General features: G+C 43.2%; 1 protein-coding gene across 1 annotated transcript in view; it reads right to left on the bottom strand.

Moving 5' to 3' along the window:
- The window catches only part of TMC5 (transmembrane channel like 5), a 106,261-nt gene extending 81,604 nt beyond the window's left edge, over positions 1-24,657 (bottom strand). Inside the window, exon 1 of the mRNA XM_044304094.1 lies at positions 24,224-24,657. The gene's annotated coding sequence lies outside the window, so the exon portion shown is untranslated. The remainder of the gene's footprint in view (positions 1-24,223) is intronic.
- Positions 24,658-26,609: the final 1,952 nt, after the last annotated feature.

A 26,609-nucleotide genomic window follows, 5' to 3' on the forward strand; every position in this document is an offset into this window, starting at 1 on the left:
CTGAGCGGTTATCTACCAGGAAGAAGTAAAATTCTTATTTGTATTGATTAGTATCTTGGCTACAAAGTTAGAACAAGTTATTCATGCCTGTAGTCACAACGTCATGCCAAGTAACTGTCCTGCCAAAGCGCTATTTACTGAGCCCGTGCTGGACTTTGTCATATAGGTTGATGGTGGATAACAATGTTGAGTCTTTCATCGTGGCGGAGACTGTAGACTTTAGTGTAACTAGTCCATTGATGAAAATGTTGTACATTTTACAGAATATGCTCCATCTTCTCCAAACTGGCATGTGCATATACTGAAACAGACAAGTACTATATAGCGGGGCACACAATCCAGTTTCTGCTGCCATTAGGCTCTGGTAAGGAGGTGCCAAACCTCGTACACCATGAAAAGTTTGTATTATGAAGATAACTTTTTTTTAAATTCTAAAGCTGACTACTAGAGCTCCTGCTTCAGATACCCCCCTGCTGATCAGGGAAACCTCCAGTGTAATACGTGGACGAGGCAAGAGAGAGGCACTCTTTTTCAGTGACTCTCTGCTCTGACAAATACAAAAGAATAATGAACTGGTAACTCTCTCTATGATACTTCTATGCTCTAAAAGGGTATCTGGAAGATGGTTGTCCTGATTAAACAACCCCTTTACATTAATTCACTACAAGCTTTAGGCATTTAAAAAGTTGCAAGATTCTGAAATCCAAAATATTGTTACTAGGGCATTTTTGCACCATCCTTGACAATAATGGTGGGGCCAGACTGGGGCATTGGGCCCAACAAATCTACTTACTTTTACACCTGAAAACAGGCATAAAAGAGGATAAAAAAACTACTCCAGTCAAGGGCTGTTCTTAATCCAGGTGCACGGAGTGCCAGCGGTGAGCCTAATTTATGATGCTGTTCTTTGTAAAGGACCCCGATTGACTTCACTAGTCCCAGCCCAGGTTGCTCTTATTGGTGTTTGGGTTGTTTCATCAAAATATAGTTTGCTGAGGGACTTTTCTTTAAAGTGCTTTATGGGCTGGATTTTTATGGAATGGCAGATGCTGGTAGTGGGATTTGCCATTCCTTCCCCACTCCAGTACACCACTTTGATGATTAAGAACTATCAAGTTTGAAATGTGTAGACTAACCCTGAGGTACTCTACTTATGGTATGTGAATTTTTTTTAAATGGACTTTATTAAATTGTGTGCTGGACTTGTGGCTGAGGGGTTGAGCAGGGTCTTTTTTGCATGTTTTCCACACTACTTTCCTTAACCCAGGGCAACCGAGGTGTAGCGGCTGGGCTCATTTCAGGGGAAAAATACAGGGCTAAAGACCTCATTCAGTGTCAGAGCCTAAAAGCTGCATGACCTGCTGGCTGTCTGAAGCCTAATCTCCTGTGTTTTGCTGAGTGCATAGGTGAGGAAAACAGCTGTTTAGTTAGCGCCCAGACGAGCAGGTGCTTTATTCTGCTAATTTCATGTGGACTGGCCACAGTGAATGTTGAACTTTGATACCTCTGCTGTTTTGGAAGACAGTAAACCTTGTTTAGGACTTTTAAACTGCTTAAGCCTTCAAAGCCTGTCATTGCCAACACTGCCTATACGTACGGATCTCAACACTATGGGCCAGATTTATCATTAGCTCAAGTCAAAATAATGGAGTGAAAAAGTCGCAAATTTTTGCGCAATTGCTAAAACTGCGCAAAAATGTGCGACTTTTATTGGCTCTGCGCTATGCTCGCCAGTTTTCTAAAAGTGGGCGTGTTTTCTTACGTAAATGAATCTCTAGACAGATTTGCTATTGCGACAAAAGTCGCAAAAAATTGTGCAGTTTCACTCCAGTGGTCACTTATATTATGTGACTTTTTATTTAATAGAACATGCAACTTTTTCGTGAAGACGTGCGACTTTTGTAAAGCCGCTTACTGAAGGATAAACTGCTATCGTCAAAACACATTTAACACAGTATTAAAGGGCCATTAATAAATCTGACTTAGCCAAAAGTGACTTTGGACATATGTAAAAGTAGAGTAAGATGTAAGTGTATTGATAAATCTGGCCCTATGTATTACTGTACAACAGCCACTGTAGTCTGCTTTCCACTATGGTCATAAATGACGTCCCATGCAGAGGATTCCTATCCTATGACATACATTACATATCTCTTATCAATCACATGGACAAAAGTTGTACTGTATATAGAGCGATATATACAGTGACGCAAAAAGTAAAACAATGTGAGCTTTGTCTCCGCTGTGTGGTATGGTACCAGGATGTGCTCCACAAAAAGGCAGAAATATGACCCACAGTGTGTGATAACATTTAATACTGGCTGCTGAATTGCCACATTCTCCTATCACTTCCTTTTGGCAATGACACTATAGCATGTTGCGACGGTTAAATTTACCCTAATCTGTATTATTTCTGTCATCTCAAACTAAAGGAAAGATTTTTTTTACTAAAGGCACATAAGATGACAGGTTTCCAACATCGAGAGAGAGGTTTAAATTATTCACAGTAAGACAAAAATGTGCCACAATGATGGGTTTTAAAGTTCTTGCCCACTTATAAAAGGGGTTGTTGGAAGTTATTAAACAGGATAGGCATCTGATTTGGTTTTGTTAGTTAGTACCTAACTTCTGGCCTGCAAAACTTTCATTCCATTGGGTTTGCTGTCCATGTAATCCTAATTTTAGTGTAGTGTCTGCCTACTTGGTGATGTCTCAGTATAAGATCTTGCCAAACAATCCCCAAAACCTTCTCTGTTGCTGCTGTTGACAAAGCAAACGTGAGGGCTGTATGACAGCATGCAGTCAAGTCCATTACTCCTTGCAAGGGACCATGGTAAAAATTGGCTACCCATTAGATCCCATGTTTCAAAGGGGTTCTCGACTACAACTGAAAATACATATGGTACCATTGTATTATGTATTTTTAGATATCTTCTCATTGTGTGGCTACTGGCTGTAGCAGTGACCTGTCAACATCACTGTGGCCAGTGACTGACTGCAGTAGTCACATCTCCACATCGGGACGTTATCGCTGAAGCTCAGAACATAAAAACTGGTGGGGGATCTGGGAAGCACTGAAACAAGAGTATTAGGTGGTCAGTGAATTAGGTGGTCAGTGTATTAGTTCTTTTATTATTTCCTAGCATTCTTTTTTTATTTATTTTTTACAAAATTTTTGGCGCCTAAACAGCTCCTTTAAAAAGAGACCGGCAGCTCTCCTAACATGTTCATTTTGGTAAATAACTGAAGCCCCTGTGAAACATTGATTCTACATTCCACATTGATTGAGTCTACATTGTGATGTTCCTCAGTTACATAGTTAATATGGTTGAAAAAAGACACAAGTCCATCAAGTTCAACCAAGGGATAGGTGGGGATATAAATTTTAGAAAAGGGGATCGAAACCCACACTTCTACACATTTTCATAAACATTAATGCTCTTTAACTTTAAGAAATCTAAGCCCTTTTGAAAACTGTTCCTGTTGTGACCACGTCCTGTGGTGGACTATTCTTCAGATTTACAGTTCTTACACTAAAGAAGCCTTGACGCCTCTGGAGACTGAATGTTGTCTTCTCCAGTCGGAGGCAGTGCTCCCTTGTCTTTTGAGGGCATTTTACAAAGAACTGCCACTACCGGCACTGATTGGAGAGTGTCACATCCCTATCATAGGGGGAATGGTGAAAGCCAGTTGACATTCATAAATGTTCAGGAGGAAAAACAGAGGAACGGCACAATGCAGACCAATAAAAAAAAAGGTGCCGTTTTAGCTTTTACCTCTCTGTTTGCCAAGTAAATTAAAGACGTGCTTAGAATGATATTCAGAGACCAAAGTAAACATTTGATGAGCCCTATGGAACCTGGGCAGTGGTCAATATGGGGAATTATTATTGCAAATATGAATTGTGGGCTGTATGGTATTCACAAGCGTCAAAGTCGATGTGCTATAAATAAGACCTGTAATCTATTGACTTGTCTTATCCTTCTCAGAAGTAGTTTTGCAATAGGTCTTTTATGTGACAGCTCTTTTGCTCACACACTATTACGGTATGCCATTTTAATTGAAACACCAAAAGAAAACAAAAAATATATACTCCCCTCATGAATCATCCTGTCCTTCTTGTTCTGATGCTTACTGGGTCCCCTCTGGTCTTCGTGGTCCTGTCTCGACACACAGGAAATGCCCGCTCAGCCAATGATTGCAGCCAGTGATTGGTCTGGCAGGTATTTCCTGTGTGCCAAGGCGGGACCAGGAAGTAGAGACAAGCAGAGATCCGGTAAGAGTTGAAACGAGATGCGAGTAAAGCTTTTGTTATTTTATTTCTTTTACCCAGTCTAAGGGGGCCATTTATTAACCTGAAATACACCTATATTAGGCGTATTTCAGGTGCAGACTGTGGCGCAATCTGCAAATTCTCCCCACTCATGCCAGGTATAACAAAGTGGGTGTGGTGTTGGCGGGGAGGGCCGGCAGGCCAGTCTCATTCACCATTTTCTACACTTGGTTTAGTTGTAGAAAATGGTCTACACGTAAGACAGCTTGGAAGCTGTCTTACATTTAGAAGCGGCGCTGAATGTGCCTAAGTTATGGAGAGTCCGGCGCCTCTTCATAACTTCAACAATTCACCGCCAGCGATGAGGCATTAGTAAGACCAGCGTCTAAAACGCCGGTCGTTATAAATGACCCCCTAAATACCAGTACAAACATCCTCTATCACCAACTACTCATGATACAGGTTGATATAAATTGACATTTTCTCTATGGGTTACAACACATGAACCTATCATAACCCAATCACAAAAGGGACATTTACATTGACTTGTAGCTGTGCCACCATTAAAAGTTACGTTAATATAATCCAACATAAAAAACTAGTTACTTTTTTCTGTTACAAAAATGATCCAATTGATATTCTCTTCACTTTTTTATAATGGTGCCCCCTTGTGTTTAATTTGTATAGTAATGTGCCCGTCCCCCTACTGAGGTGGTGACAGATGCTCAGTTCCATCCTTTAACTGTCACTGGACATATCTACTGTTAAAAGCTGTGACATTTACAAGGAGCCAGCTGATGCAAAAAGAAGATGCCCCCTGAGCTATCAGCCTGAAGAAGATCTTGGAGGGTGTGCACATCTCCCTACTGTAGTGGTGACAGATGCTCAGTTCCATCCTTGTCTACTGTTCATAGCTGTGACAGTTACAGGGAGACAGCTGCAGCAAAAAGAACATGACCCCTGAAAAAGGACACACACCCCGAGCAGCCAGCCTGAAGAAGACCTAGGAGGGCAACTGGAGCACTAAATGGGAAGATCTCTGTATCCAGATGTGAGGTACAGAGCTTGTTCTAGCTTTCTTAGAGATTGACATACTGTATGAATCATTTTCAAGTTTCCGTCAATAATGGCATAACCACTAAAATACATACCTCCCGGATTTCAGCAGCTGTCCCATGGCCCAGGGGGGAAGCTGAGGTATGTCCTGCTTTCAACTGTCTCTGCATTGTAACGACGCAGAGACAGGTGAGTGCAATGGTAAAGAAGCTCCCTGCTCGTCCATTCACCGGCCAGTGCTCTGCCCAGCATGTGCAAGACGGTCACCTCATCTCCCCTGCTGATGATCATTCCCTGGCCTGCGCGCTTTTGTTTTCAGTTCAGCAAGCGCGATGATGTCACGTCATCATGCCTGCTGGAGAGAGCAGGATGAGCTCAATTCACCAGAGCCAAAACCCCCACCGCCATCCACCCTTTATGGCAAAATCATGTGGCTATTGGTTGCCATAGGTGCAAGTTAATTTTTTATTTTTTTCTGAGGGTGGTACCGGACCGTGTGGACTTATCATATACACTCACCTAAAGAATTATTAGGAACACCTGTTCTATTTCTCATTAATGCGATTATCTAGTCAACCAATCACATGGCAGTTGCTTCAATGCATGTAGGGTTGTGGTCCTGGTCAAGACAATCTCCTGAACTCCAAACTGAATGTCAGAATGGGAAAGAAAGGTGGCCTACAACAGCAGAAGACCCCACCGGGTACCACTCATCTCCACTACAAATAGGAAAAAGAGGCTACAATTTGTACGAGCTCACCAAAATTGGACTGTTGAAGACTGGAAAAATGTTGCCTGATCTGATGAGTCTCGATTTCTGTTGAGACATTCAAATGGTAGAGTCCGAATTTGGCGTAAACAGAATGAGAACATGTATCCATCATGCCTTGTTACCACTGTGCAGGCTGGTGGTGGTGGTGGTGTAATGGTGTGGGGGATGTTTTCTGGGCACACTTTAGGCCCCTTAGTGCCAATTGGCCATCGTTTAAATGCCACGGGCAACCTGAGCATTGTTTCTGACCATGTCCATCCCTTCATGACCACCATGTACCCATCCTCTGATGGCTACTTCCAGCAGGATAATGCACCATGTCACAAAGCTCGAATAATTTCAAATTGGTTTCTTGAACATGACTGTACTAAAATGGCCCCACAGTCACCAGATCTCAACCCAATAGAGCATCTTTGGGATGTGGTGGAACGGGAGCTTTGTGCCCTGGATGTGCATCCCTCAAATCTCCATCAACTGCAAGATGCTATCCTATCAATATGGGCCAACATTTCTAAAGAATGCTATCAGCACCTTGTGGAATCAATGCCGCATAGAATTAAGGCAGTTCTGAAGGCAAAAGGGGGTCCAACACCATATTAGTATGGTGTTCCTAATAATTCTTTAGGTGAGTGTATGTACAGTATCTTAATTGAACTAATGAGTGATGTGTGTTAATGTCCCTTCAAAAGACTTAAATGTACAGAAATCCATGTGTTTTCCGCCAAAACAACCCATTTAATAGATTTTCCATCTTGCAAATTTCTGCAACAAATCTGCTGCTGTGTGTAAATCCCTAAAACATTTCATGTAATCAGCCATAACCAACTAGAGCTCAGCGTAATAGGGCAGCTTATTTTCATCGATTATTGGCTTATGTATGAATGCATCGCTGGAATCCTAAATTGCTACTTACGCTTATAATACAGTATTCGTGAAGTGACGGCTTTACTTAACGTAATGGATGAGGTCTGTCAGGGCGGAAGCTCCTGTTGTTCAGTAAGGCAAGAACTCACCGCACAGGATTTCCAACCTAATCTATTAGCCACAATTACAACAAATATATAAAAAAAAAACTTCTGATGGGTTTTATTTGTTTTTCTAATTAACAGAAGAGTGATTTTTTTTCATTTATAGTACTTTTTATTACAACTATTTTCTTACTGGCTAAATGTTAGTGTCACATTTGCCAATATACAGCAATGTATGGAAAAATAACACAATAGTGGCCGTTCATCTGAATAGACAAATAGAAACAGAAAAAAACGGAAGTTACTCCAATCCAAGGGGATCACGCAGAATCCCAAAGGAAATGAAGGATGAGGCGCCGACAGGAAGGGGATGGTAAAGTAGAAAAAGGTTAAGGGTAGGCAGCTATAGCGGGTGTTTGACACAGTCAAACACCTAAAACAAGGTGCTAGAAAGACATATGGTGTCGGTCACAGCGGTGGCCAAGATCCATAGATTGGTGCAAAGAGCTAAGCGCCACTCCCCATATGTTTTTTTAGCACCTGCTCCTGAAGAAGGGGAGGATTGTTCCCCGAAACGCGTTGAGCCTTGTTACCTAGGAATAAAGTGATTGATCAGAAGCATGCTTGTCTATGCTGCCACCAATCTCTGTCAACTCTACATGCGATCCTGGCCGGGGGGGTTTAAAGTCACAGGTGTCATGAGTTTATGCTGGTGACTACCCCCCAGTGAAGTGAGTGCTTACTATTTTATGGCGATTATCCGCATGGTTTTATGCTCCATATGCACTTCTACTATAAGCTAAATCCGTGGCATTAATATCTTACTATTGCACTGGGGATATTTTACCTTTGTCACATACGTCCCCCTGATCTATTTATTGTACAGTTATTTGTGTATGTCAGTTCTTTCATCTCTACCACTTAGCATCTCCTTTTTCATTTCTGGTTCTGGGGAGTGGCGCTTCGCTTTTTGCACCAATCTATGGATCCTGGCCACCGCTGTGACCGTTCATCTGAATGTCTGCCAAGTAATGCTACATTTGATTGCCTGGCGGCTACATCTTACTGGGGTTATCTCCAATGGAACTACCCCTTTAAATGTCTGTAAAGAATAAATCAATCCAGTTGCCTTGATTTATTCTTTACAGTTGCCTTGATTTATTCTTTACAGATATACCATGACCTGGATAAATGAGAACCTTCACAGACATACCCCTTTTAATTCTTTATAAGCTAGTATTTCTGCTTCATGACACACATAAGGCCTCTTTCACACGAGCGTGACGGATTAGGTCCGGATGTGTTTAGGGAAACTCGCACCATTTTGCAAGCAAGTTCAGTCAGTTTTGTCTGCAATTGTGTTCAGTTTTTTCAGCACGAGTGCAATGCGTTTTGAAGTGTTTTTCAAGAGCATGAGAAAAAACTGAAGGTTTACAAAAAACATCTCCTAGCAATCATCAATTAAAAACGCATTGCATCCGCACTTCCTTCCGGATGCAATGCATTTTTCACTGAAGCCCCATTCACTTCTATGGGGCCAGGGCTGGGTGAAAAACGCTGAATATAGAACATGCTGCGTTTTTCACGCAACGCAGAACTGATGCGTGAAAAAAAATGCTTGTGTACACAGACCCATTGAAATGAAAAGGTTAGGATTCAGTGCGGGTGCTATGCGTTTACGTCACACATTGCACTCGCCTGTGTTAAAGGGGCCTAAGAAGCTCATCTTATGCAGGCGTCCATTGAAAGCCTCTTTTTACAAATGACTTGAGCTCAATCTCAGGGATTTGGAGAACTTTCCAAGATGCAATAAGCACAACATTGCAATGCTTGGTGAATAGTTCTGTAATTTACATTGTGGTAAGCTGTGAAATATTGATATGTACTTTTTGTTCTGGAAAGCTGCAATGGACGTTTTCTAATCTCCTGCCATACAGAAACAGTCCTCCGGTGAAGAAAGAGCAGCAGGAGATGCAAGTCTTTACCACACGAGGACTGTGGATGCATAGACATACATACCTTCATTCACCATGGTCATGGAAAACATACCTCCCAACTTTTTGGATGGTCAAAGAGGGACACTAAGGCTACGTCTACACGACGTCATTTGTTGCGCGACAAGATAGGGCACAACTACACTGCAACATTTGTAGCGCAACATTTTGTTGCACCAATGTCGCGTGACAATTTTTATAATGGCAGTCTATGGTGTCGCACTGCAACATGCAACATGCTACGACTGCGACGCAACAGTCGCAGAAAAATCCACCTCAAATGGATTTTTTAGTGCACAATAGTGCAAAAATTATCTGGATAGAGAAATTTTTAACATCCAAATTGCTGCCCTCCATTCATTTCTATAGGGCCACCGAAAATAGCCGAGCGCTGGCTCGGCTATTTCCGTCTGCCCCATAGAAATTAATGGGAGCGGCGGTGGCCGCGCAAGTGCGGTGCATTCCCATTCACTTGTATGGGGAAAGAGCTTGGCGGTGGCTGTAACCTGGGAAACCTGGGGTCCTCCAGCCACCATTCTCCATGCTCTGTTCTCGGCGAAGGTGCGGGTCCCAGAGGTGGGACGCGCACCTATGAGACAATGGGGCCATATCCTAGTGATATGCCCCCATTGTCTGTGATATGAATACCCCTTTAAGGAGAAAAGAGGGACTTGGATCAAAAATAGGGACTGTCCCTCCCAAAAGAGGGACACTTGGGAGGTCAGAAGCTGGCATGCATGTGCTTTACTATAGTCAGTACACCCACAGAAACTACAGTATAGGAAAGGGTTGAGATGCAATGCCAGGTACAGCCGCTGGGCAAAAGTGGCACTGTTTAGTGAAAAAAAACACCTTCTAAACAAGTACAACCCATCGGACAACCTAAATGTCGCCTATTTCTAAACATAATGCTTATTTCCGTAACTTTACGTTCGTCACAAGAATGCTAATATGACTGAACTGGGAGGGATGCAGGCGTTCTCGTGCTTGTAAAGCTGCTCCAGCCATTGTTTGCTAGACAAACATAACCTTTATCTGGTAACAATGTACTCAAGTCATATCTACAAATGAAATGCTGTTATGTAGCAAATGACATGAACGAGGATCCCTAGGAATATGTAGAAATACCCATGGAGATAACAGGTATGTTATACATTACACGAGGGGTGTTCACCACTGATAAAGGAAGAACCTCGTGATAACCATGCTTCCTGCAGTATGGGACTGATGAATGAGAATAACCAGGGGTGACCTATTACCATTCATCCATACACGCCCCCTGGCATACTAGCACCACGGACATTTTTTTTAACCTATTATGAAGAATAATGTATTCCCTTAAAAGACCTCATGGCCTTGTTAGGTTCATAATGAACTGATTCTCTCTCGCTCACCTCACCAGCAGCCGCAGTTCCCTCCTGAATTCAACTGTATCGACATCCTCAGGACAGAAGTACAGTTGAATACTGGGGCACAGGTGGCAATATTTTGTGCTGCACTGTGATATTTGGTTCAGCTGGGGTGGTATATTTCTCTGCACTAGGATATTGCTGGCCCCGCCCACATATGTTGGCCACGCCTAATTATGTTGCCCCGTCTTCTGTCAATTTTGACCACCTGCCTCATGGGGGCACTTTTTCCTTTTTTTCCAGGGCCACTTTTAGTTCCCAGTCCACCCCTGCTACAAAGTACTGATGTATGCATAGGACTGTATCCATTTTGCGTTCCGAAAATCGCGGTTCTGTAAAATATGAATGCGGTCAGTGTGCACCCGGCACCCTTTTGCCCATTCCCATTGAAAAAAATGCGTATCCATGTCCGCCAAACGGACAAGAATAGGACATGTTCTATAATTTGCGGCTCAGCCGGACGGATGCAGACAGCACACAGATGACATTCATGTCCTGTTCGCAATTTTTGCTGCCCCATATAAACGAATGGGTCCATGTGCGATCCACAAAAAAACCGAGAATGGACGCAGACCTTCTAGTAATGATTTAGCCAGTCTGTGGAATATATTTCTATTGGGCCAGCTTCTACTTTGTAGGAAATCTAATAGACTCTGGACAGTGAATCCTTCATTTCGCCTATGTAAAATCATGGTTGTAGCTCTTTTTCGCTAAGGAGGAAATATGATCTCATTTATGTTTTGTTTTTGCATGTTGTTATAATTTAATGAGAAGTATCCATTTCCGCAATTGTTTGCCACTAAAGCAGAAGAAAAGGATATAAATTATACATGCACTGGATCCAATGCCATGAAACAAGTTGTTTGTGTTTGTGGATGGTCATGTATTAACAGGATACTAGAGGCTGGAAAACCGTGCAGAAAATGTAGGCATTATACCTAAAAGGGCGGATAATTTTTGTACTTTTTTTTTTATACTAATATCTTCCCGATAACCATGAGTGTGTAGTTTAGCCAGAAATGTTGTAGCTGTAGAGGTGAAACAGTAGCAGAAAAAAAAGGAGCACTACCAAATTTATAAAAATTGAAAAATTTATAAAAAGTGAAATATTAGCAAATGAAGGGATAAGAATTTGGAGGGAATTCTTCATGCTTGAGGTGCACAATTAAAACTGCCCAACAGGGTAAAAACATGAGACGTGGTCATGTTGCTGTATTTTCAAAAATGTACCGGTATGTAAAAACGTATTAACAAAAGAAACAGCTAAAAACCATTCTGACATGGCTATGCAGTTATTTACTCTAAACAATGTGCCCCAGTGTCTCACTGGTGGACATTTCATGCTTTCACCTTCTCCAGTATCTTCGTGTCTTTGTGTAACCATAGAGATCGCATTGCCTACAGCAAGTCCTACCGGTAAAGCAGGTATTTGCGGAAACTAATAGCCTGTGATAGTCCAGCGCATAGTCGTATAGGTGTAGAGATATAGGCAATAGCCTCAAGGAGCAAACGCAGAGACTACACTGGATTAGGGCTCGTTCACACTAACGTTTTTTGCGTTCCGTATACATGACGATTTTTTCGGTCCATATACGGAACCATTCATTTTAATGGCTCCGGAAAAAAAAAAAAAGGAATGTACTCCGTATGCATTCTGTTTCCGTATTTCCGGTTTTCCATTCCGTTCAAAGATAGAACATGTCCTATTATTGCCCGCAAATCAAGTTCCATGGCTCCATTCAAGTCAATAGGTCCGCAAAAAAAACGGAACACATACGGAATGTACTCTGTATGTCTTCCGTATCCGTTCCATTTTTGGCGGAACCATCCATAGAAAATGTTATGCCCAGCCCAATTTTTTCTATGCAATTACTGTATACTGTATATGCCATACGGAAAAACGGAACGGAACCGGAAACACTACTGAAACAAAAAATGGAAAAATGGATCCGTTAAAAACGGCCCACAAAACACTGAAAAAGCCATACGGTCGTGTGAACAAGCCCTTAGTCTGTTTCTGCAAAAAATTGCAAGATATTCAAGAAACTTTATCACAAGTGTAAGGCCTCTTTCACACAGGCGTCATGTTTTTTGCCCGGATAAGATGCGGGTGCGTTGCGGGAAAATGCGTGATTTTTCCGCGCAAGTGCAAAACATTGTAATGCGTTTTGCACACACGTGCCCATTTGCCACTAAGGTGGTGATAGGGAGCGCTACAGCCACCTCAGTCTTGGATCCTAATCACGCCCCGCAGTGAAACCCACAGAAAGTACGTCACAAACGAAGGTCTTATAGGCCAGCCGTGAGCGGACACGCTCACACTCTGCCCTAACCCCTGAAGACGCCGACACACGGCGAAACATGTCGGGGGGCAGCGTGAAGCTCTAATTTTAATACAGCATATCGCTGCAGCCTGTTATTACAGTGTTAAGAAAACACACAGTGCCCACATATTACACTGGCAGCGCGCAGCCAGTTAGGCACTAGTGTGCATCTACATAGTAGCAGTACTAGCAGACAACCCGGTCAGGTGACATCCTGACAGGGTACTTCAACCGGTACTGAAAGGCCAGCGAATGCTGGAAGTTTTAATGATTTAGATATTCACTAAAGTATTATTAGTATTTAATAAAAGTTAAGTCTTAGTTAATTTGGTAGGTGCAGGATTAATAGGTGTAATTCAGTCCTAATTAGACAGTATATTCTAACACAGAGGCGTTCCCATGGTGATGGGGACGCTTCAAGTTAGAATATACTAAAAGAACTGTTTACATAACTGCCCTCTGCTGCCTGGCAGCACCTGATCTCTTACAGGGGGCTGTGATCTGCACAATTAACCCCCCGCACCTGAGGGGTTAATTGTGCGTATCATAGTCCCCTGTAAGAGATCAGGTGCTGCCAGGCAGCAGAGGCCAGACCCCCCTCCCTCACCAGTTTTAAATTCATTAGTGACCAGTGCGGCCTCCCCTCTCCTCCCCCCCTAATTAAAATCACCCCCCCCCATCATTGGTGGCAGCGGAGAGTTCCGATCGGAGTCCCAGTTTAATCGCTGGGGCTCCGATCGGTTAACATGGCAGCCAAGACGCTACTGCAGTCCTGGCTGCCATGGTTACTTAGCAATTTTAGAAGCATTATACTTACCTGAGATGTCTGTGACCGGCCGGGCGCTCCTCCTACTGGTAAGTGAAAGGTCTGTGCGGCGCATTGCTTATAGCACAGACCTTTCACTTACCAGTAGGAGGAGCGCCAGGACGGTCACAGACATCACAGGTAAGTATAATGCTTCTAAAATTGCTAAGTAACCATGGCAGGCAGGACTGCAGTAGCATCTTGGCTGCCATGGTAATCGATCGGAGCCCCAGCGATTAAACTGGGACTCCGATCGGAACTCTCCGCTGCCACCAATGATGGGGGGGGTGATTTTAATTAGGGGGGGGGGAGAGGGGAGGCCGCACTGGCCACCAATGAATATAATACTGGGGAGGGAGGGAGGGGGGGCCACACTGGCCACCAATGAATATAATACAGGGCAGGGAGGGAGGGGGGCCGCACTGGCCACCAATGAATATAATACTGGGGAGGGAGGGAGGGGGGCCGCACTGGCCACCAATGAATATAATACTGGGGAGGGAGGGGGGACGCACTGGCCACCAATGAATTTAAAACTGGGGAGGGAGGGGGGGTCTGCGAAAGTAGCCTTAGAACATTAAATACTACCTGTTATGTGCCATACTGGCCGCCATAAAATTTAGGGAGTGCAGGTTCCACACGCATGCTGGGCCCTCTCTGTCTTTTACCATTGTTTGTGCCATAATGACCTCCATTAAATCCAGGGAATGCAGGTACTAACATGCATGCCGAGCCCACTCTATGCCTCTCCTGGGGCCAGATGACTATCAATGAGTGCAGTGAAAGCAGGCTACAGCTCTATACTTACACTAATTACAATCAGCCTATGCATTGTATATGGCTGGTTTTATGATTGTTTTCTACTCCACACACCCGCCGGTCTTTTTTCAAGTTGTTAGAATGCCATTCAGACCTTTTAGCAATATAACTGGACGGCACCCAATTACGTGACATCAGTTACATGGTTTTCACACAGCTTTCTTAGGGGCACGAATGACAAATGTGCCCAGGTATACAGTCAGTGATATAGCAGCAGGTACCTAACACTATATAAGTAGCCAGATTTACTGCTTAGGACTCATATCTTGAGCATACACTTAAGGTATATGTATACCGCAAAAAAAAGATGCAACAGTATGCATATGTATTAGATTTAATTAGTAGTTTGGTTCCTTTAGTTTCGCCAGACGCGTTTTGAGGTGACCTCACCTCTTCCTCCTAAATATGTAATTTAAGCCACTGAGGAAGAGGAGAGGTCACCTCGAAACGCGTCTGGCAAACTAAAGGAACCAAACTACTAATTAAATCATCCTGCAGGATTAAGAAGTACAGACCCGAAAAAGTCTGAATTATTCAAGATAACTAACAATTTCGTCTTTCTCTTAAAACCTATCTATTTATCACCACGTGGGATGCCGACAGCTGAGTGCCATAACCACACTATATGAAAAGAAAAGACAAAAGTTCTGGGTCCGGGTGATGTGAGAGGGACGCCTCTACAGTAAGCGCTACCGAATTTTATACGAACAATTGACTATTTAATCTTATGCAAGATATATCGTATTATTAATTCAAAAGTCACCCATTGATATAACTGCACAGCCTTAGTGTCCTATTGAAAATAACAGACACTTCAGTGTATAAATCAAGGATATCTGCGATAAAAGACCGAAATCTGGTCGAATATACAATATAATTGTGCACATTCTGCAAAGAACTTTGTATTGGATTGTTTTGGATGATCAACAAGGAAATATAGCCAAGTACACCTAGTGGACATTCGAAATTGCATTCGAATATTATTCAAAAAATTCCATCAAAATAATCCTAGGCGATACTTCTCCGATTTATATTCGATTTTTTATTCGATTTTTTTCAATTGATTCTATCACATCCGATATTTTTATTCATTTGTAGTTGGTTATATGGTTGTCAATTCTTTTTCGTACATTGTATTTAAAAGGTCAAAATATATTGTACTAATATCCATAATATTTTATCTAATCAATTATTATATTAAATGTGTTATATATGTGAAATTCAGATGGTGAGTGCCTGCTGGTTATTTTATAATATGGATAATCACAATACATTAGTAAGTGACTTCTGTTAACTTTTTCTACATGATAAATGCCACTTTAAAATTCTAATCAAATCCTAAGAAATCTTTGTGCGTTGCGAGTGGAATATTGCAAAGTGCACTTCACTCTGGAATGAGAACATTATAAGGCAACTTTTTAGTGAATAAATCTACCCCCAAGCCATGAAATCATTTTGTCACCTGTACACTCAGCCAAGTATGCATTTGTAGTGAACGGGGGAAATGCTGCTGCCAGACTCCTAGGGCGGCAGCTTATCTCCTGAGAACAAAAGGAAAGGGCAGTTAAATTGATCCTCCGGCTCAAGAAAGAAGATTCATATTCACTGGGGAATGAACAGAGCGCTAAGGTTTCATTCACACAACCGTATTTTGGGCCAAAAAGTGCGGATCGGATGCAGACCCATTAATTTCTATGAGGCCCAAAAAAATCCCTGCAGCAATGCCATGCATCTTACTGATTTCAATGGGAATTTCCACGTGGAATCCACACCAACAATGAACATGACGCTTTTTTTTTTTTACCGTGATGACTACAGTGTGACTTTTGCATTGAAAGCAATGGGAATTACAGTGAGACCGGGTCGCTTGCAGATTTTGATATTGAAAATGCTCCAAAAATCAATTTGGAAAATCCTTTGTGTGAACGTCAAGCCCTTCAGTCACGTGTGGACATAACCAAAAAGTGATAAATAGTTTGCATGGTTAATAAAGGTTAATTAGGGCCAACGCCCCATAAAAGAGTCTATTCCTAGTCCACAGTTCATGAAGACTCCTCTCATTTATAATTCCTAAGGACAAAGGTTCAAAGGGAAAAAAAATGATGAAACAACCTCTGCAGGGGCCGATAGCCAGTCTGACTGAGTGCCGGGTAATAGTGGATCTAATCTAATAGACTGTTTTATTAAAGTATCTATGACGATGGCTAATTAGCAAAACATACAAGTGGTGTGAATGCCCGCACTAGTGTTACATAAGCTGAGGCTACATGAACACGACCGTGCCGTTTTTTGCGGTCCGCAAACCGCAGATCCGCAAAAAAACGGAAGCCTTCCGCAATTTACGGAACGGGCGGCCCATGGTAGACATGCCCGCAAAATGGACAAGAATAGGACATGTTCTATTTTTTTTGCAGGGCCACGGAACGGAGCAACGGATGCGGACAGCACAAGGAGTGCTGTCCGCATCTTTTGCGGCCCCATTGATGTAAATGGGTCCGCATCCGAGCAGCAAAAACGGCGGCTCGGATGCGGACCCAATCAACGTCCGTGTGCATGAGGCCTAACAGTGAACACTAACCCTGGGTTCACACCTAAGCGTTCCTCAAACGCGCGTTTTACGCGCGTTTTTGTCGCGCGTTTTTATGCGCGTTTTTTGTAATAGTAAACGCGCGTTTGACGCGCGTTTGTGTCATTGACTGCAGTGTCCTATGGCCACAAACGCGCGTCAAAACGCCCCAAAGAAGCTCAAGTACTTGTTTGAGCGTCGGGCGTTTTACAGCGCGTTCGTACGCGCTGTAAAACGCCCAGGTGTGAACCCTTCCCATAGGGAAGCATTGGTTTTCATGTGTTAAGCGTTTTACAGCGCGTTTGAACGCGCTGTAAAACGCTCAGGTGTGAACCCAGGGTAAAGGTATGACCAACACACACGGTCATGTTACGGTTGCCACGCGGCTGTGCTGCGGTTGAGTACTGCTGAAGTTGTACAGGCCGTAGCTGCCTCTAATTAAACTAATGAGTCTGCGCTGTCCAGTGGGTCTATATTGCTAATGGTCGCGCAGTAGTGAAGGTGCCATGCGGCCATTAAAGGGGTTTTCCGAGATTTAAAAACTGATGACTAGAGATGAGCGAATTTCATATTTTGAAATTTGTTTGTGATTTGTTTACTGGTAAAAGCAGAATTGCGTTATGGATTCAGTTACCACGGACCATAACGCAATTCTATGACGGAATGCCTTTAATCATATGAGTACTTTTTGACAATTTTATTTAAACTTTATTTTGGGAAAAGGACTTAAAAAATGGAAACTTTTTTTTTCACTTTATTTTTTGTCACATTACCAGTGTAATACACCTACAGCCTGCTTGCCAGGCTTTTCCGGAAGGTATCGGGCTGCCTTTCATGCCATCGGGTCCCTGTCACAGCATCGCGGGGACCCGATGGCAGCTCCGATCCCCGCGCGGACCGCGGCACATCAAGGGTTATTGCGCTGGCGCATGCAGCAGGGGTCCAGCTATCAGTGACTGCCGGACCCCTGCCACGGATTGGGCGGGCGCAGCTCCTGCACCAACCCGATCACTGCGCCGTACATGTATGGCACGGGTCCTTTACGGGTTAAAGGGGTTCTCCAGGATTTAAAAAAAAATGAAAATACTTAAATATTTTTTAAATATATTTACGAATACCTTTCATTACTTGGGATAGAATGGTATGTTTTGTCTAGGGAGCAATCATTAGGAGAAATAAAATGGCCGCCGTCCATCAATACACACAAAACCTGTCCTAATCATACAGGAGGACAAGTCACTTCACCACAATGAGCCATAGCGCTGCCTCATCCTCCTCTCTGCTCTGCTTGTCAGGAATCATGGTTCTGAATACAGGTGAATCTCTGTGGGAATGGAGATGATGAGGAGACATGAGAGGAGGGGGTGAGGTGTGGCTAATGAGCAGCAGCACTTGTTTACAGACTCCATTACCACAGCAACACATTACCACAGTCTGTCCTCTCTGTACTTCATGTCTCCTCACAAACTAAATTCCCCAGAGATTCAGCTAAAGTTCTTATGATGTATATTCAGGATTATAATCCCTGACAAGCAGAGCAGAGAGGAGGGTGAGGCAGTTCTTTACCTTAGTTTTGTAAAGTAACTTGTCCTCATGTGTGATCAGGACAGGTTTTGTGTGAACTAATAGGACGGAGGCCATTTTGTTTCCCCTGATGATTGCTCCCCAGACAAAACGAGCCATTATAAATAATGAAAGGTATTTGAAAATATATTTATAATAAAGTAATATTTAAGTATTTTCATTTTCTTAATTCCCGGAGAACCCCTTTAAGATATCGGGAGAAAAATACAATAAATGGTATGGGGTTTCAGGGGTTGGACCCGCCATGGTTTTGATTTGGTGAACAGTTGTCTAGATGGGACTGTGCATCTTTATAAATCACCAACCCTTACCCTGGGTTCACACCTGAGCGTTTCTGAGACGCGCGTTTTACGCGCGTATTTGTCGCGCGTTTTTATGCGCGTTTTTTGCAATAGTAAACGCGCGTTTGACGCGCGTTTGTGTGATTGACTGCAGTGTTGTCCAATGAGTCTATGGGCAAAACGAGCGACAAACGCCCCAAAAAAAGCTCAAGAACTTGTTTATGCGTCGGGCATTTTACAGCGCGTTCAAACGCGCTGTAAAACGCTCAAGTGTGAACCAGAGCCATAGGGAAGCATTGGTTTTCACGTGTTGAGCGTTTTACAGCGCGTTTGAACGCGCTGTAAAACGCTCAGGTGTGAACTTAGGGTCAATTCTCTTACATATATATATCAAACAGTATTGTAGCCAGCTTAAGGGCTCATGCACACCACCGTATGCCCTCGAAGACATACGGTTCATGAGCGGGCTACGAGTGGCAAACATGGTGCGCACGGGAGCGCACAGCATCATAGGTTACTATGATACTGTGCGCATCGGGCCACCCGTGGGGCTATTGTCCTCCACTCGTATGATCTTATGAGTGCAGGACAGTAGTCCCGCGGGCAGCCCGATGCGCGCAGTATCATTGTAACCTATGATGTTGTGCGCTCCCATGCGCACCATGTGTGCCACTCCGGGACATATAGCCCGCTCACGGACCGTATGTCTCGGAGGGCATACGGTCTAGTGCATGAGCCCTAAGGGTGCCTTCACATGCTGCAGATTTTGTGACAGAAATTTCCATGACTGAAAATCTGTTCCATTCATTAGAATGTGGCAGCAATCCTGTGGATTTCTGCAAGCGTGTGAATGAACACTGAGAAACAGACCTAGATAACAACATATGGCGCTCCACCCTGGTATTTATGTTTTAAGTGGCATTATCCATTATTTATGCATCCACCTTTGAACACCAGTACGTTATCGAACTTGTACTGAGGGCGCATTTACATAGGACCTTTCTGACCGCGCATCTAAGAGCATAAAAAAATAAAAAAAACACAGTGTGGTGATTTCAGTGCCTTTCACCTGTACAAAAAAATTCGGAGTTAACTGCGTTGTCAAAAAAATTCCATGTAAATGCACTTTAAGGGCTTGTTTAATTGATAAGGGCAAATTGCGGTCCACAATGCACGTGCACCGACCGTGGCGCAGCCACAATGCGGATCGTGGATTCATTCACTTGAATGGGTCCGCGATCCGTCCGTTCCACAAAAAGATAGGGCAAGTTCTATCATTTTGTGGTTCGGAGACACGGAACAGAACCCCAGGAAGCACTCCGTAGTGCTTCCGTTCCGCTTCTCCGGATTTGCTGACCCATTAAAGTGAATGGGTCCGCATCCGTGATTCGGAATGCACACGGAACGGTGCCCGTGTATTGTGGATCCGCAAATGCAGTCTGCAATACGGCAACGGGCAACACACGTTCGTGTGAATGAGCCCTAATCCTGAGTTTCATAGCTGAAATCTTTCAGTATTTCTTGCTAAAATGTGCAGGCAGAGCTTGTTCCGGTGATCTGCATTTCTGAGAGAGTTCTCTTCACACCTGGCACTATACAGTAATCTCGTACAGGAAGAACATATTGCCCCCTGCAGTTTACGAGCTCACCTAAATGTTTAGGGTGGCTGTACGTGGAGTGCCGGGAATCATGCAGGCAAAACCACACATGGTTACGATACAATTTTGCGATGTGGTTTTCAGTCATGTGGCAAGTACAGGAGACGCATATAAAAACCATGTGCTTCACTTGTACCTGTTGTGCAGACAAAAATCCCATCACAAAGCTCAATTATTTGCTGTAAATTGCGTGTACGGACACACCTAGGGACCTGTCTGGCATCAAGCTAGTTCACTATTTCCAAGGACAACCAGCAAAATTCTGGGTTCTAACGCTGTATTGGTACAAGATACTTAATACAAAGGGGGGATTTATCAAAACTAATGCAAAGGAAAACTGTCTTAGTTGCCCGTAGCACCAATCAGATTCCACCTCTCATTGTTCAAAGGAACATTCAAAAATGAAACGTGGAATCTGATTGGTTGCAATGGACAACTTAGGGCTCTTTCACACTTGCGTTGTTCTTTTCCGGCATAGAGTTCCGTCGTCGGGGCTCTATGCCGGAAAAATCCTGATCAGTTTTATCCTAATGCATTCTGAATGGAGAGAAATCCGTTCAGGATGCATCAGGATGTCTTCAGTTCAGGACCGGAACGTTTTTTGGCCGGAGAAAATACCGCAGCATGCTGCGCTTTTTGCTCCGGCCAAAAATCCTGAACACTTGCCGCAAGGCCGGATCCGGAATTAATGCCCATTGAAAGGCCTTAAGCTAAACGTCATTTCGGCGCATTACCGGATCCGACGTTTAGCTTTTTCTGAATGGTTACCATGGCTGCCAGGACGCTAAAGTCCTGTTTGCCATGGTAAAGTGTAGTGGGGAGCGGGGGAGCAGTATACTTACCGTCCGTGCGGCTCCTGGGGCGCTTCAGAGTGACGTCAGGGCGCCCCACGCGCATGGATGACGTGATCGCATGGATCACGTCATGCATGCGCATGGGGCGCTCTGACGTCATTCTGGAGCGCCCCGGGAGCCGCAGGGACGGTAAGTATACTGCTTCCCCGCTCCCCGCTCCTACTATGGCAACCAGGACTTTAATAGCGTCCTGGCTGCCATAGTAACACTGAACGCATTTTGAAGACTGATCCGTCTTCAAATGCTTTCAGTTCACTTGCGTTTTTCCGGATCCGGCGTGTAATTCCGGCAAATAGAGTACACGGCGGATCCGGACAACGCAAGTGTGAAAGAGCCCTAAGGCTAGTTTCGCACTAGCGTTTACAGATCTCCAACTGGAACAGCCTGGCGGAGATCCGACTAAAATCCAGAAAATATGCCAAGATAAATGCCACAGCGCACAACAGTTTGTGTCCAGACGATTCCCAGCATAATACTCTGGAACAGCCTGCTGAAAGGCTGTGACGGCGGTGTGAATTTAGCCTAAGGCACTGAAGCACACGAACGTATTTTTTTTCGGTGTCCGTTCTGTTGTTTTGTGGGGTTTTTTGTGGCCCCGTGTGCATTCCGTGTCCATATGTCTGCAAGGTCATTCTGCAAAAAAATGCATGTCCTATTATTGTCCACATTACGGACAAGGATGGAACTGTTCTATTAGGGGCCAGACATTCCGTAAAATGTGGAATGCACATGGTCGGTATCCATGTTTTTCGATTATGCAATCTGCGGAGCGCATACCACCCAACGGTCGTGTGAATGAGCCCTAAGTTAGTTTTCCTTTACACTAGTTTTGATTAATCGCCCCCCAATGTATTTACAAATGTACTCCTCTTTAAATAGGGTGTATCTATATACAATCCGTAAAAGTGTTCTCAAAGGGTAGCTATTGTGCAGGTTTTATGGTCCGGCTACATGTGTTGCGTGATGTCTTGTCGCAGAAAAGTCTCACAACATTTTTTGTAATGACAGTCAATGGTGTCACAATGCGACATGCTGCGACTGTGATGCGACAGTTGCAAATATAATCCGACTTGGATGGTTTTTTTGCGACTGTTGCGTTGCAGTGGCAGCATGTAGCACTAAAACACCATTGATTATTATCACAAAAAATGTTGCCCGACTTTTCTGTGACACTTGTCGCCGTGTAGCGAGACTCTAAAAGTTTCCTTGAAGTGAAAGCAATATCACTCTTATGACATACACGGATATGTAGTCCATGTCTTTGACCCCACAGTAACAGGACAGGTACCAGAATATCACACATTCTGTAGAAATACACATGGCGTTCACCTGTAAGGGCTCATGCACACGATTTTACGTTCAGTGTCCGTTCCGTTTTTTTTGCGGACCATATACGGAACCATTTCAATGGGTCCTCAAAAAAACGGAAGGTACTCCATGTGCATTCCGTTTCCGTATGTCCGTATTTTCATATCCCCGAAAAAATAGAACATGTCCCTTTATTGCCTGCAATATGGACAAGGATAGTACTGTTCTATTAGGGGCCGGCTGTTCCGTTCTGCAAAATACGGAATACACACGGACGTCATCCATATTTTTTGCGGATCCGTTTTTTGCCGGCCGCAAAATACATACAGTCGTGTGAACAAGCCCAGAGTTTCCCGCACAATGGTTTAAAGACTAACCCTAAGTTCAAACCTGAGCGTTTTACAGCGCGTTCAAACGTGCTGTAAAACGCTCAACACATGAAAACCAATGCTTCCCTATGGGAATGGTTCTCACCTGGGCGTTTTACAGCGCGTACGATTGCGCTGTAAAACGCCCGACGCATAATCAAGTTCTTGAGCTTCTTTGGGGCGTTTTGACGCGCGTTTGTGGCCATAGGACACTGCAGTCAATCACACAAACGCGCGTCAAACGCGCGTTTACTATTACAAAAAACGTGCATAAAAACGTGCGACAAAAACGCGCGTAAAACGCGCGTTTGAGAAACGCTCAGGTGTGAAAGCAGGGTAAAAGTCAAGGGACGGTACCATTCATGACACGCAACTTCATGAAGTTCTGCCTTACCTCTTCATAACTTGGCGCGCAACAGGCGCGTTTCATGACAGTTTTGTGTTCATGTCACACAGCTCTAATGACCGTGTCGTGTGATAGCTGGTATTATGGATGGACTTTACAGATTTTACACGTTGCACTGAATCGGTGACAGAATCAAAGGCTGAAAAATCTGATTTACTAAATGGCGGATAAAACGTTTACTGTGTATATGGTGCAAATATTATCGTAAAATGTTATTTATATGGTGCAGATCACCATCAGAATACAGTGTGATTAAATATAGACAAACACACTTCTTAAACTGCATAACTATATAACGCTATACTGTAAACTAGATATGAATCAGGTATAGCACACTGCATACAGACTGTATTGACTCATATGTATATGTATATATGATATGAATCAGGTATAGTACATTCCATATAGACTACAGACTCATATACATTTCACATATACATCACTTTTACATTTCATACGTACAGTATATAAGCTTACATATAAGTCTACATGGTATCCAGTACTCAAACATATGTACTTATATGTAATACTCATCTTGGGTAGTAGATTACTTATGAATTGTCAACATTGTATATGGTAAAGTAGAGTCACATATATGCCTACATATAATACACAATAAATATTGTTGCATGTATAGTACATACATGTAGCAATCTGCCCTATGCAGTTTAGTTAGGGGCTTTTATATTGTGCAGAGCACACATCCCATATGCAAAAATGTTATCAGTACATATAGCAACCAAGTCTTATGTGTTACATCTGTAAGAAGTGACATTACCTGTCATGACAAGTCTGGGTTTATTCTCCTCCAAGGTATCTCAAGGAAACGATTACCCAAAGGACTGCAGCTAGGTGCCTGGTGAGACGATCCTAGAGCTGCAGGAGGTGCAGACCTCACTGCTCCTCTCTCTTCACTGTTCTTCTGCCCTCACTACTACTCTGTTCACACTCCTCCTCCCTCACTGTTCCTCTGCCCTCAGTGCTCCTTTGCCCTCAATGTTCCTCTGTCCTTACAGTTTTTCTGCCCTCAATGCTCCTCTGCCTTTATTGCTCCTCAGTCCTCAATGTTCTTCTGCCCTCAATGTTCCTCTGCTCTCAATGTTCTTCTATCCTCACTGCTCCTCTGCCCTGGCTGTTCTGGCCTCAATGTTCCTCTGCTCTCAATGTTCTTCTATCCTCACTGCTCCTCTGCCCTGGCTGTTTTGCCCTCAATGTTCCTCTGCTCTCACTACTCCTGTGTCCTCACACCTCCTCTGTTCACACTGCTCCTGCACTCTGCTTCTCCCGGAAATCTCCCCTGGCTGGAAGCCGTTCCCTGGGAGACAATCAGCTGCTCCTACTATAGAGGAATGTAATGGATGGTTACAACACTCACCTCCCATGATGGCACTCCATATAACAGCCCTGTGCGAAAAAGTGACAAAGTATCAGGAAACTGGACAAAAAGTAACCTGAGCAGTCACCGTCAAAAGTGAATTTTCCAGTTTACACGGTGGGGGGGTCATTTACAAAGGCCTGTGTCTTACGTTGGTATTTGATTCCCCCCTGCGCTGCCAGAAGATGTGCCTTTAATTACATGAAACCTATATGTAGCCCAAACAAGGTTTAAGGCTCACCCCTAATTAAAGCATATATAACCAACCTAAACGAGTGAGACAAGTCTAATGCAAATAAACTAGTAAAGTCTAATGCAAATAAAACTAGTAATACTAGAATAGTCCAAAAATCACATAATTTATTAGAAAATCACAAGAGGACACATGATCAGCACTGGTCACACAAAAACAATTGACACAGGTTACAATACATATTAAAAACCAAGAGGACCGATGGTGAACTGCCGGTACATGTATATAAATAAAGTGCATGTGCATAAACATTTCCGATTGGTCATCGATTAAAGGATATGTAATATCCACAAACTATGGCTCATAAACTACCATAAATTACCTACATGCATTATATATCAGCATTTGCCACAAGGTGGACATGATAATACACGCCACATTTGTCATAGCTGAAGCAGTAGGATAAATAAAGTTATAACCAGCACATAAGAAGAAAAATACTGACCACTCGATTCTAGTATACCGTGCAGCAACACCACCGGTCCACTCCCCAACGCACGTTTCGCGTATAGCTTTTTCAAGGGGTACCCCTTGATATATAATGCATGTAGGTAATTTATGGTAGTTTATGAGCCATAGTTTGTGGATATTACATATCCTTTAATCGATGACCAATCGGAAATGTTTATGCACATGCACTTTATTTATATATATGTACCGGCAGTTCACCATCGGTCCTCTTGGTTTTTAATATGTATTGTAACCTGTGTCAATTGTTTTTGTGTGACCAGTGCTGATCATGTGTCCTCTTGTGATTTTCTAATAAATTATGTGATTTTTGGACTATTCTAGTATTACTAGTTTTACAGGGAGTGCAGAATTATTAGGCAAGTTGTATTTTTGAGGATTAATTTTATTATTGAACAACAACCATGTTCTCAATGAACCAAAAAACTCATTAATATCAAAGCTGAATATTTTTGGAAGTAGTTTTTAGTTTGTTTTTAGTTTTAGCTATTTTAGGGGGATATCTGTGTGTGCAGGTGACTATTACTGTGCATAATTATTAGGCAACTTAACAAAAAACAAATATATACCCATTTCAATTATTTATTTTCACCAGTGAAACCAATATAACATCTCAACATTCACAAATATACATTTCTGACATTCAAAAACAAAACAAAAACAAATCAGTGACCAATATAGCCACCTTTCTTTGCAAGGACACTCAAAAGCCTGCCATCCATGGATTCTGTCAGTGTTTTGATCTGTTCACCATCAACATTGCGTGCAGCAGCAACCACAGCCTCCCAGACACTGTTCAGAGAGGTGTACTGTTTTCCCTCCTTGTAAATCTAACATTTGATGATGGACCACAGGTTCTCAATGGGGTTCAGATCAGGTGAACAAGGAGGCCATGTCATTAGATTTTCTTCTTTTATACCCTTTCTTGCCAGCCACGCTGTGGAGTACTTGGACGCCTGTGATGGAGCATTGTTCTGCATGAAAATCATGTTTTTCTTGAAGGATGCAGACTTCTTCCTGTACCACTGCTTGAAGAAGGTGTCTTCCAGAAACTGGCAGTAGGACTGG

Source organism: Bufo gargarizans, chromosome 8 (genome assembly GCF_014858855.1).
Source record: "Bufo gargarizans isolate SCDJY-AF-19 chromosome 8, ASM1485885v1, whole genome shotgun sequence".
NCBI classification, from domain to species: Eukaryota; Metazoa; Chordata; class Amphibia; order Anura; family Bufonidae; genus Bufo; species Bufo gargarizans.